Below are 10,047 nucleotides of genomic sequence, written 5' to 3'. Positions count from 1 at the left end.
CAATTGTCAAAATTTTGGTGTCGATCATTCGATTTCATCCTGGACACTACAGAAAATGGGCTAAAAGTGTTAAAAACCGGAATTTTCCTTTAAGTTTTTGCGAATGTCCAGCATACCAATACAAATGGGTCGTCGCTCCTTACTCCAGATGAACGCCCGCCCCAAGACATGAAGCTATTTGAAAATGTGTAATTCCTATAACTTAATCTGAGAAACATAAATCAAAAAAAAATTTAAATATTAAATCTTTTAAGAAATCTGTGAAGTCATATTTATAAAAAATAAAATTTCAAAAAGTATAATATATGAAAAATTGATAAAAAAAAAAAAAATGAAGTCAGTCTTAAACCCTATTTTTAATAAACATTTTGCAAAGTTTTATTTCTGGATTGCCTTTTTTCAAATTTTCATTACTTGTAACAATAATTAAACACTCTGTTGTATGATACAATTACTCTCAGTAAATGTTAGTGTTGCACCTATACCGATACCAGTGTCGGGTGGGGCCCCGATCCAGCACTAAAATGGTGATATCGGTATAGGCGAGTGCCAACAAATAGGGCATCGAAACCCTTTTGAGAGCCAAAAGTTTATTAAACTATTGCCACCCATTCCAGGTAGGCAATAAAAAGTTCTTCTGGATTCACTTTGTATTAGTCTTTTTCCGGCTTCACAAAGGTAGGCAGCAGCTTGACAAAGCCATGATGGCAATTATTTTACTTCCAAGTAGTATGCAGTTCTTCATATATACACTCGTATCAATTTCAAAGAGATGGTATCGGTATTGGCCAGTACTGCACAGCCAGATATCGGGTATTATATTGGGGCCAAAAAATGACATCGGCGCAACACTTGTAAATGTACCTTTAGTAGAATAGATTACAAGACTATCACAGCTGTATATGATTAATTTGTGATGGTAGACAGTTTCTGTTTCATATAAATTATACTTTCTCTCATCTCTAACATGTCTGAACAATGCAATGAATGTCTGACGTCACATAACCTTGCTGCTTAAATGACTCTGTAAAAGTCTTTCAGCTGTTTTAAAGGGGAATCCCTTCATGCTTTTTTTTTTTCTTATGGAATAATCCAGTTTCTTTTATGAGGAACTCAGTGAAGCCTCTCATTCTACAGTTTCAATTAGCAGTTAATTTTTATGGTGCCAAACATGGTTGTGATTCACTCGGCACATGTCCAAAAAACATCAATGCTGATGAAAAGGGGAAACGTTACTCCAAAACAGGTTTAACAAATCAAATGTTTTGTGCATTGTCAGAAATCTGCCAACGCCCTTCGTGAGAAGGTATTTCAATGAATAATTAGAGTAGGTTTACATTAGCTTGCTTACTATGGAAATTTAATAAAAGGGGAGAAAAAGAAATAAATATGTCTTTAGATAAATGAATGTATTATGAAATGAATATCTGTACCATTTAATAATGAATTGTAAAGTGAATCAAATACACATACCTTTAAATGTAACAATAAATAATTAATAAATGTATAACTTATTTTTTGTTTAATCCATCAATTAAGATTTTTATGTACTATTTAATTATGAACTGTAAGATAATTAAATATACCTTCTAAATTTTGATATGAGCTAATAGTAATTTCTGAAAATAAATTAATTTGCATATACAGTTGTTATGCGTTCTATATTCATTTGTTTACAGCAGGGGAGGTAGATATTTTTTGGTCTGTTGGATTTTAATTAAATTTGATGTGGGTGGATGTTTTATTAATAAAATAAAATGAATTAATCTTATAAACTCTTGTAGCCCTTTCTGTGTTGAGTTTAGTTTTTTGTGCTGCCTTACATTCAGATTCCCATTCATCCATAAAATTTGATGTTTCAAAGATTCTAGTATGGTACATAGATTCTAGGTGGAGTGTTGGCCTAGTGGTTAGAGCATTGCCCTTGTGCTCTGAGAAGGTTGCAAGTACCTGGTTTGAGCCCCACAGATTCCACTCTGGGTTCCAGAGCATAACACTTAACCCCACACTGCTNTTGCCCTTGTGCTCTGAGAAGGTTGCAAGTACCTGGTTTGAGCCCCACAGATTCCACTCTGGGTTCCAGAGCATAACACTTAACCCCACACTGCTGCCTGGGTGCCACTCAATGGCGGCCAACTGCTCCCCAAGGGGATGGGTCAAATGCAGAGAGGGAATTTCCCTATTGTAGGACAATTTAGGGATTTAAATTTTTTTTTTTTTACTGAAGAAATAGAAATCAACAACAAAATGTATCACTTGTTTTGTTTTTGTTTTTACAACTTTTTCTATTTATGAATCTTTCAAAATAGCATCCTTTGTCTCTGATTCTCACACCTGAGCTGTATATGTATGTAGGTCCCCCACACTCTAAGAATGGACTGCTCTGAAAAACTACCAATAGTCAGTTAAACCAATGTCGGTTGGATTAACCATCATATTGGTCAAAAACTGACGAAGCCATTGGTTTCGGATCAAACAATTTAATTGGCTTACCAAACAACCAATACAAATGATAGCTGATGGTTTAATAATCTGACTTTTTGGCTGTAGTCAAGTGTAGTGTGTAATAAATATGAACCTAGAGAACAAATACAATCACAATGGTTGTATTGACCAAATCTGTTTTTAGGGTGCAGAGTTACCAGGGTGGTCCTGGCTGTTTCAGTAAACAATGCTTTCTAGACAGTTAATTTAGGTAAAAAAAACAAAAAAAAAAACATATCTTGGTAGGTTTACATTTTCACCAAACGTTTTAAACAAGATTCACGGAGAGTTGTGCTTTTCTTCTGCCAGCAAGCTAATTCTGCTACTTATTTCCAGCTGAATAAGGTCAGCGATTATTTACATTGGATAGCAATGGCTCTTAAAATGGTTAAATTCTCATTTATTACTCAAAAACGCTATGATGGGGAGGACAAAAAGACAAAATGGCTTAATGTTACAACTAGAAAAATATTTCTGCACTTTGTTTAGTTCATAACGGTAGGGAACATTCGAGAAACGTGTAAAACTCCAACGTTTTTTTGTATTTACATAGCAGCACAGTTGGCTGGGAACTGAAACACAACACTACCATTTGGTGTAAGTGAAGGCAGATGTTCAACCAAGCCAGTGTCTAAAGGATTTCTGCTAGTACTCCCTTGGTAGTGGTTACAGAGGCTGGAGAGGTGGAGACTGCGGGTTGCAAGTGTACCCGACAAATCATGCAGCTACTGCATAGCGCGTGTTTATCTCCTTAAGTGATTTTAATATTAAAAACTTAAATCATTCTTGTACACAATGCACTGGAGTGGCGACCCAGGACTGGCCCCTGGGGGACACCACATGATAGAGGAGCAGAGGAGGAAGTAAGAGTCATTAAGGCTGACACAGAAAGTTCAATCAGCCAAATATGACCTGAATCATTCCAAAGCTATGCCGCTGATGCCCACCCACTGTTCCAAACAAGAGATCAAGACTTGGATCACAGTGTCGAATGCAGCAGTTAAATATAAAAGCACAAGCATAACACAGTCACCAGGGTCTGTGGCTAAAATGATATCATTAAAAACTCTCAAAGGAGCTAAATAATATTTATAATTGAACTTTATTTATCTCACACTGGAGAAATTTACCTCTGCCATTAACCCATTCCCTTGGGGAGCAGTGGGCTGCAATTGTGCAGCACCCAGGGAGCAGTGTGGGGTAAAGGGTCTTGCTTAGGGACCCAGAGTGGAGGCTGTGGGGATCAGAATAGGTACTTGCAACCTTCTGGGAGCACAAGCGCACTGCTCCCACCACTAGGCCAACACTCCCCAAGAGATAAAATCTCTTCAGAAGAGATTTTATCAATGAAGAAGTGAAGACATTTTTTCACAAGCAGTGGGAGAAGCCTTTGTACCAACAGCCTGCTTCGAATTAAGAGCTGAGCCAATATTTGGAACTAAGCATGCAGTTTGTGACAGACAGAATAATATTAGACAGATATGCCCTTTTAGCATTTTCACAGTTGTTTGATAATGTCGCCAGCAGTCCCTGAATACTTGAAAAGAAACTTGTAGTTTTTCCTTTTTCCATTCTTGCTCAGCATTACAGCGTTCATGTCTGACAGCACGAGTTATGTTATTTAACTACTATGTTAACAGTAAGTATAGCTGCCAAACTAAATGATTTAGTTCAAACTAAAGAGATCTGAATTCAGATGCATGCTTTGATTTTTTTACTTAATTCCTGGTTTATTAAATAAAGTAAGAGCAAAACCCAAAACATCAACGTTTGTGTTTGTATACTGAAAAGAGGTAAATTGGGCTAGCCAATAGTACCAATTGAAGCCAAATACCTTGGTAATTCCAAGTGCAGCAATGTTTTGGCTGAAGGAAGTTGTGCCATTTCCAGTACCCCAGATTGCAGCCAGGACACAGCCGATGCCCTCAACACCGATGCCGCGGTTGATGGCGTGAGTGGGTGGTGGAGGAGCACCAGACAAGCGTGCACAAGCATAATAGTCACCAATGGATTCCATGGTAGATGCCAAGACGCCTGCCATCATTCCCAACACTGAGGACAAACTTACAGTGGGCATGCCCCACTGACCTGTGGACAGGAAACAAAATAGACATACTTAAACTTTCCAAAACATCGTTTCAAAAGAAACTGATTGTTTTATTTTTTATTTTCACTTCTTTATATTAACATTCTATTAAAAATAGGATTGGTTCTTGCGTTACTGTTAGCACATTCAAATGACAATGTTTTAAAACAACTGGTGGATGATATATTCTTTGAAAGCAAACTTGTGTACAAACAAAAAGAAGGGACTGAAACAGGTATTTGTAGCCTTCTTCAGAATGCCATTGTATTGACTCATCCCACTCAGTAAGTGGGATAAGTCAGAATTTGGAATAAGTTTTGAGGTAAAACCCTCTATGCTCAGAATTTCTGTTTTCATAAATCCCCTTAGCCCTTATCCCGGAACTGTCATGATCTTGGCACTGATGGCTGACCTAATTGCTCACTCCATTAACCTGTCTAACTCTGTCCAGTGGTTCATTACTGCTCATTTAATCCACCTGCTGCTGCTTCAATTCATACGGCTCAGTTCCAGCCATCATGGTGAGATTATGCTGCTGATGTTCTTGTTCTAGTGCTCGTTCTCAGGGGCTAGTGGAGAGAGGGTGTTTTTAGTGTTCTGTATTGTTTCTGATTTTTCCCTAATCGGCCTCTTATCCACTGAGCATGCCCTGTTCCTGTCTTGGCTCAGTGGAGAGAGCATTTTTTTTTAGCGTTCTGTAGTGTTCCTGATATCCTGATGACCTGTTCTGCCTCTCAACCACTGAGCCTGCCTGTTCCCATCTGAATGTTCTACCTGAACTATCTGTGGACTCCTGGAACCCCGAACCAGCCTGTCCCTGTTTCGCTTGGTACCCCTGAATGGGCTCTGTACTCCTGGACCTCTGAAACTTCTTGTTCTGATCTGTTCTCCGGGGCTGCAGCATATGGGACACTCTTGGCGGTGCCCGCTGCATCTCGTTGGCAGCCCACCAGCTGGATCCTACCTCGTTTTCTGGAGATGGACTAAACTGTTGAACCAGGTTAGTGACTTAAATGGATAATCACCCTCTGTCAGATTATCATTGTCACTAATCTGTGTTTTTCTCCAACCAGAGTTTCCAGTGATGGGCGGCTCCCAGCCCTAACCACTTATCCCTGGGATTCACATCCCAGTTCTGTTGAATAAAGGCTTTGAATTATCGCACTGTTGTCTGTCTCGCTGTGAATACTGGGTGCCTCTGTCCTGCTCTATGACAGGAACAAATGAATCATGCAAGTTAGTCCATAAAAAAGCTGGACAGTAGCAGGATTTCTAGAAGCTATCTGTGGCACATTTGAGCTGATCTCAGAGTTTCTTTGTAGTGTACAGAGGGTAGCGAGGGGCGAACAGTCTCTCTCGAGCACCTCCAGATCAGTAGTCGTGAGGTAGGGAGAAAATCAAACGTTTGAAATTCAGTCGGCTGTCGTGGGCAAATCGCTCAGTAGCAATGCTAAAACAAGGATTTTTCTTCTTCTTTTTCCTCTCAGATGAAAACACAAAAGCATGACGGGGATGCAAGTGAAATGGAGTTTTTTCTAGTAGCCACGTTTGCTCAGTCATGGCTTTTAACATACAAAATTGCACAAATTGCCAAGGCAGTAGTGCGTTTTTTTCTCTAGTGAGTTTCATATTCCTTCTCTACTCGTTTGGCTATTGATAGTCAAGTCTGAGTAGCGCCATCTCACAGTGGAGCTAAGTCTGACATGGTTTTTAGACGTACAGTGTAAGCAGGTAGATCGCATCAGAGCGTCGGGTCGCACAGTGTGAGAACATTCATCTTGAGCTGTAAACTTTTAAACCTTGGGGTTCCGTTGTACAGTGTGAGCTATAGCTGCGTGACATGAATAAAAAAAAATCACACAGTGTAAGCCCGGTTTTAACCCCACACTGCTCCCCGGGTGCCACAAAATGGCAGCCCACTTTAGACAGCTTAATGACGATTAAATGCTGGAAAAGGAAAAAAAAAGTTTTAGTTGACACATCAAAGTAAATAATTGCAGCTCAACATCTCTGTTGCAAAGAGATTATGGACTTTCTTTATAAAGCTGCATGCTGTGTTGAGTGCAGAGATTTCTTTGGGTACTTCAAAATCCTACAGTCCGATAAAGTGCACATAAATTACGCTGTTCAAATAAATAAAGGAAATACTCAAATAACATATCTTAGATATGCATGAATTTAAATATTCTTGAGTTATTGGTTTGTTTTTTTAAACATTCAAGACCTGGATATGGAGTCACGAAGAACATTAAAGGAAATAAAAAACACTACAGGGTGATCCAGCTATGATGTAATGTCCTTTAAAAAGGTCATTACTAGGCTCTGTATTGGGTGTGGCCTCAATTTGTATTGAACTTAGCACTTTTGTCGCTATATTTAGGGACTTTTCAGACCCCTCCAGCAATTTTATTTCAATAAAGCGCCTAGTGCCAAATCTAGCGACTGTTTTTTGCTACTGGAGACTATGGTGACATCATATAAAAGCGCCAAACTCTGCTCTCCAGAGCAAATAGATTCGTAACCCCACCTCCTGCTCTCCTAAATCTGGTCTGCTGTCAGGATTCATGCAGATTTCATGGAAATGAAAAATGGAAAACATATAAGGAGATCATGGCTTTTCTACAGTGAAAGGAAGGACTGTGTTATTTACTTTTGCCATTGCTTTTTTGGAAACACAGGAAGGACCAATCAGCCAAAGTTAGCTCAGTGCTTGGAAAAAATGTTAATCCCTTTTGATACAACATGTAAAGTCAGCTGAGTACAAAACATAGAGAGGAAAACAACAAGAAAAGGCACAAGAAGAGAGGTACAAAACGTAGTACAAATAATGTATGTGTATTCTATTTAAATTTCTGTATCTGTATAATGTGTCTGTTTTATGTTTTGTCTTCTCAGTTCAGAGGGCCACCTGCCTGTATTTGCTTAGGGCCCCAAATTTCTTACATCCACCCGGTTTCTGCACTTTGGGTTTTTCAGATCTTTTCTTGGATATATTAACTGTATCAAACTAACATGAATTCAATTTATGCGTAGTTGTATATTTCTAAAAAAAATACTAAATCCTCAAATATCTTTTCTTCCCTTTCTTTAAACTAAGATATATTAGCAGATAAAATAATCAGCAGCAAATTGAAAAATTGCTTTTGCAGTACAAAAACTGCCCAAAAATCTGTTCATTTATTTCTGAAAAAATCTAGTGATTTGTTTGAAATATCTGTTGATATGCAGTTAATCTGGTTAATATGGACGATGGCATATGAGTTGGTGGATGGATCTGTGTTTTCCTGTTAGGAGTAGTAACTTCCAAGCTTATGAGCTAGAATTGCAACAAAAGACGCATTTTATAATGGAAATTAGAAAACAAGCATTCCAGACATAAAACCTTTAAAAGTTTTTAATTGAAAAAAGGTTTTTAGAGTAACTTTACTCTTAACCCACATTGTATTTTCAATTTTGCTTCAATTTTGCTTTTATGTTTTATATTTTCTTTTACACAGGTTTTCTATTGGTCTGCATGTAAAAACAAATGAATGATGAATGACATTTTTAAAAATCATTCTTAAAAAGAGAAATAAAAAATACATTTATATAATTACTAAATAAAAAAGTCTCAGAAAAAGTAATAAAAAAAGATTTTGATTAAACAGCAGTGTTACTCTTAAAACATTTTTTAATGCATACATTTTTCAGAGATTTCAGGATTGCATTTTATTTTTATTTGTTTCACCAAATATATTTTTTGTTTTTGCTTACAACAATAATGGAGCAAACTTCAATTCATAGAGATAGATTACCTTTTTGCATGACTGCATCAAATCTAAAAACTGTCCATCTTAAAAATAGTATATTTTTACATGGTTAGATGTCTCACTGAAATACTCAACAGTGCTCAAGTTGCAGTTTAAGTAATGCAACCTTTCCTCCATGCACTTACTCACCGCATATATACACGTAAGTGATGGAAAAAAGAAAGATTTGCAATTCAGAAAGATTCATGAAAAAGGCCCGGGGATTTATATGACATATATTTCTTTTGAAAGCTGTTGTAGTGTTACTAATAGAAAACATATCTCTTAGGTTTATACTTGAAATCTTCAACTTACATTTACAGGATTTGAAACAGCTGTTGGATTCCGTTCATCTGACTAGTCATAGCCAGGGCTTACTCACTAAAGGGGGTATTATAGGTAAAAATAATGATTTCCACTTAAATTACTGGGTTTTACATCCAGTCATTTAGCAAAAACTATGTACACCCTTGATTCGTTTTACAGGATTTAGGGAAAAAAGGGTTTGCTGATTAAAAGCGCTTAATTTTTTTAAAGAATCAGCTTGTGTCATCACTTTCATACAAGTAGAGACTTTGAAAGTTTGATGGTTTGGTTTAAATGTTACACATTTACAAAACTTAATCAATATACTTTGATAGGTAATGGTTTCACCTTATTCATTGAGGAATTAAAGACATTCACAATAATTATAAAGTGAATAATTTTACAATAAAAACCAAAAAAAAAAACTGTTTTTGTTTTTGCTTGTTTTGCTAAAACTCATTTAATTTTTACCCATGCAGTGCCTTAAATTTCAAAAGATTCCCCTGATAAATCCAGTCTGCATTTTCTCATGTTCATGGAAAGAAGGTTAATTTGAAGTAAAATTAGACTTGACATCCAAATGTTGGTCGCCAATGTATGAGTTTCCTAATCTTTAAGTAGGCTGCCAACAGTAAGTTGGCTCAAAGGCAAGATATCCCATGAAAACATCATTACACACAGCATTATTATCAGGCCCTTACCTGGATAAGGCATGTGGAACCACGGCGAGTTGGTCACAGCATTAAGATTGATGTCGGTTCTTGCTGAGAAGCCATACTCGGTAGAGTTTAAGGGCAGGACATCAAAGACGGTTAGTAAAAAGCAGACCAGCCAGGCACCACACATTCCAAACAAAGCCTGAAATCAGGATCAACATAGCGAACATCTTAGCAGTCAATTAAAACAATTCTAAGATTTAATTGAATGAACATAAGGGGCTACTTAACATAAAAAAATAATTACATTACATAAAGAAAAAAAAAGCAGACAACATTTCCAGTCATTTATTTTTTTAAATAAAAGCTAATAAATAACTGTTTACAATCATGTCCTCTAAAAAGATGGAAAAAGAGAGAAGTAAGTAATTATATTTTTAAAAAGATGTTCCATAAACAGAGCACAACTGGTTTTGGTTGGGAGTGCAGCCTAATAGGGCAAACACTTTTACATTTCAACTGTTAAAGGAAAATTCCGGTTTTTAACACTTTTAGCCCATTTTCTGTAGTGTCCAGGATGAAATCGAATGATCGACACCAAAATTTTGACAATTGGTCCTGTCTCTGCTATTTGGCTCATGCAGAATCCCCCCCTGGCTGCTTCAGCGCTGTTCAATGACGTTCCAAAAAAAGTTTCGTAAAGAAAAAACGTTCCTGTAGTGTTTTA

At 37.1% G+C, this 10,047-nt stretch overlaps 1 pseudogene; it reads right to left on the bottom strand.

Annotated features, from left to right (window-relative positions):
• Positions 1 to 10,047, bottom strand: part of LOC107083198 — a 69,438-nt pseudogene that overhangs the window by 16,435 nt on the left and 42,956 nt on the right.

The sequence above is a fragment of the Cyprinodon variegatus genome, unplaced genomic scaffold, assembly GCF_000732505.1.
Source record: "Cyprinodon variegatus isolate N-32 unplaced genomic scaffold, C_variegatus-1.0 Scaffold70, whole genome shotgun sequence".
Classification (NCBI taxonomy): domain Eukaryota; kingdom Metazoa; phylum Chordata; class Actinopteri; order Cyprinodontiformes; family Cyprinodontidae; genus Cyprinodon; species Cyprinodon variegatus.
Note: the sequence above shows the minus strand (reverse complement) of the source record. Positions and strands in the feature narration are given on the sequence as shown.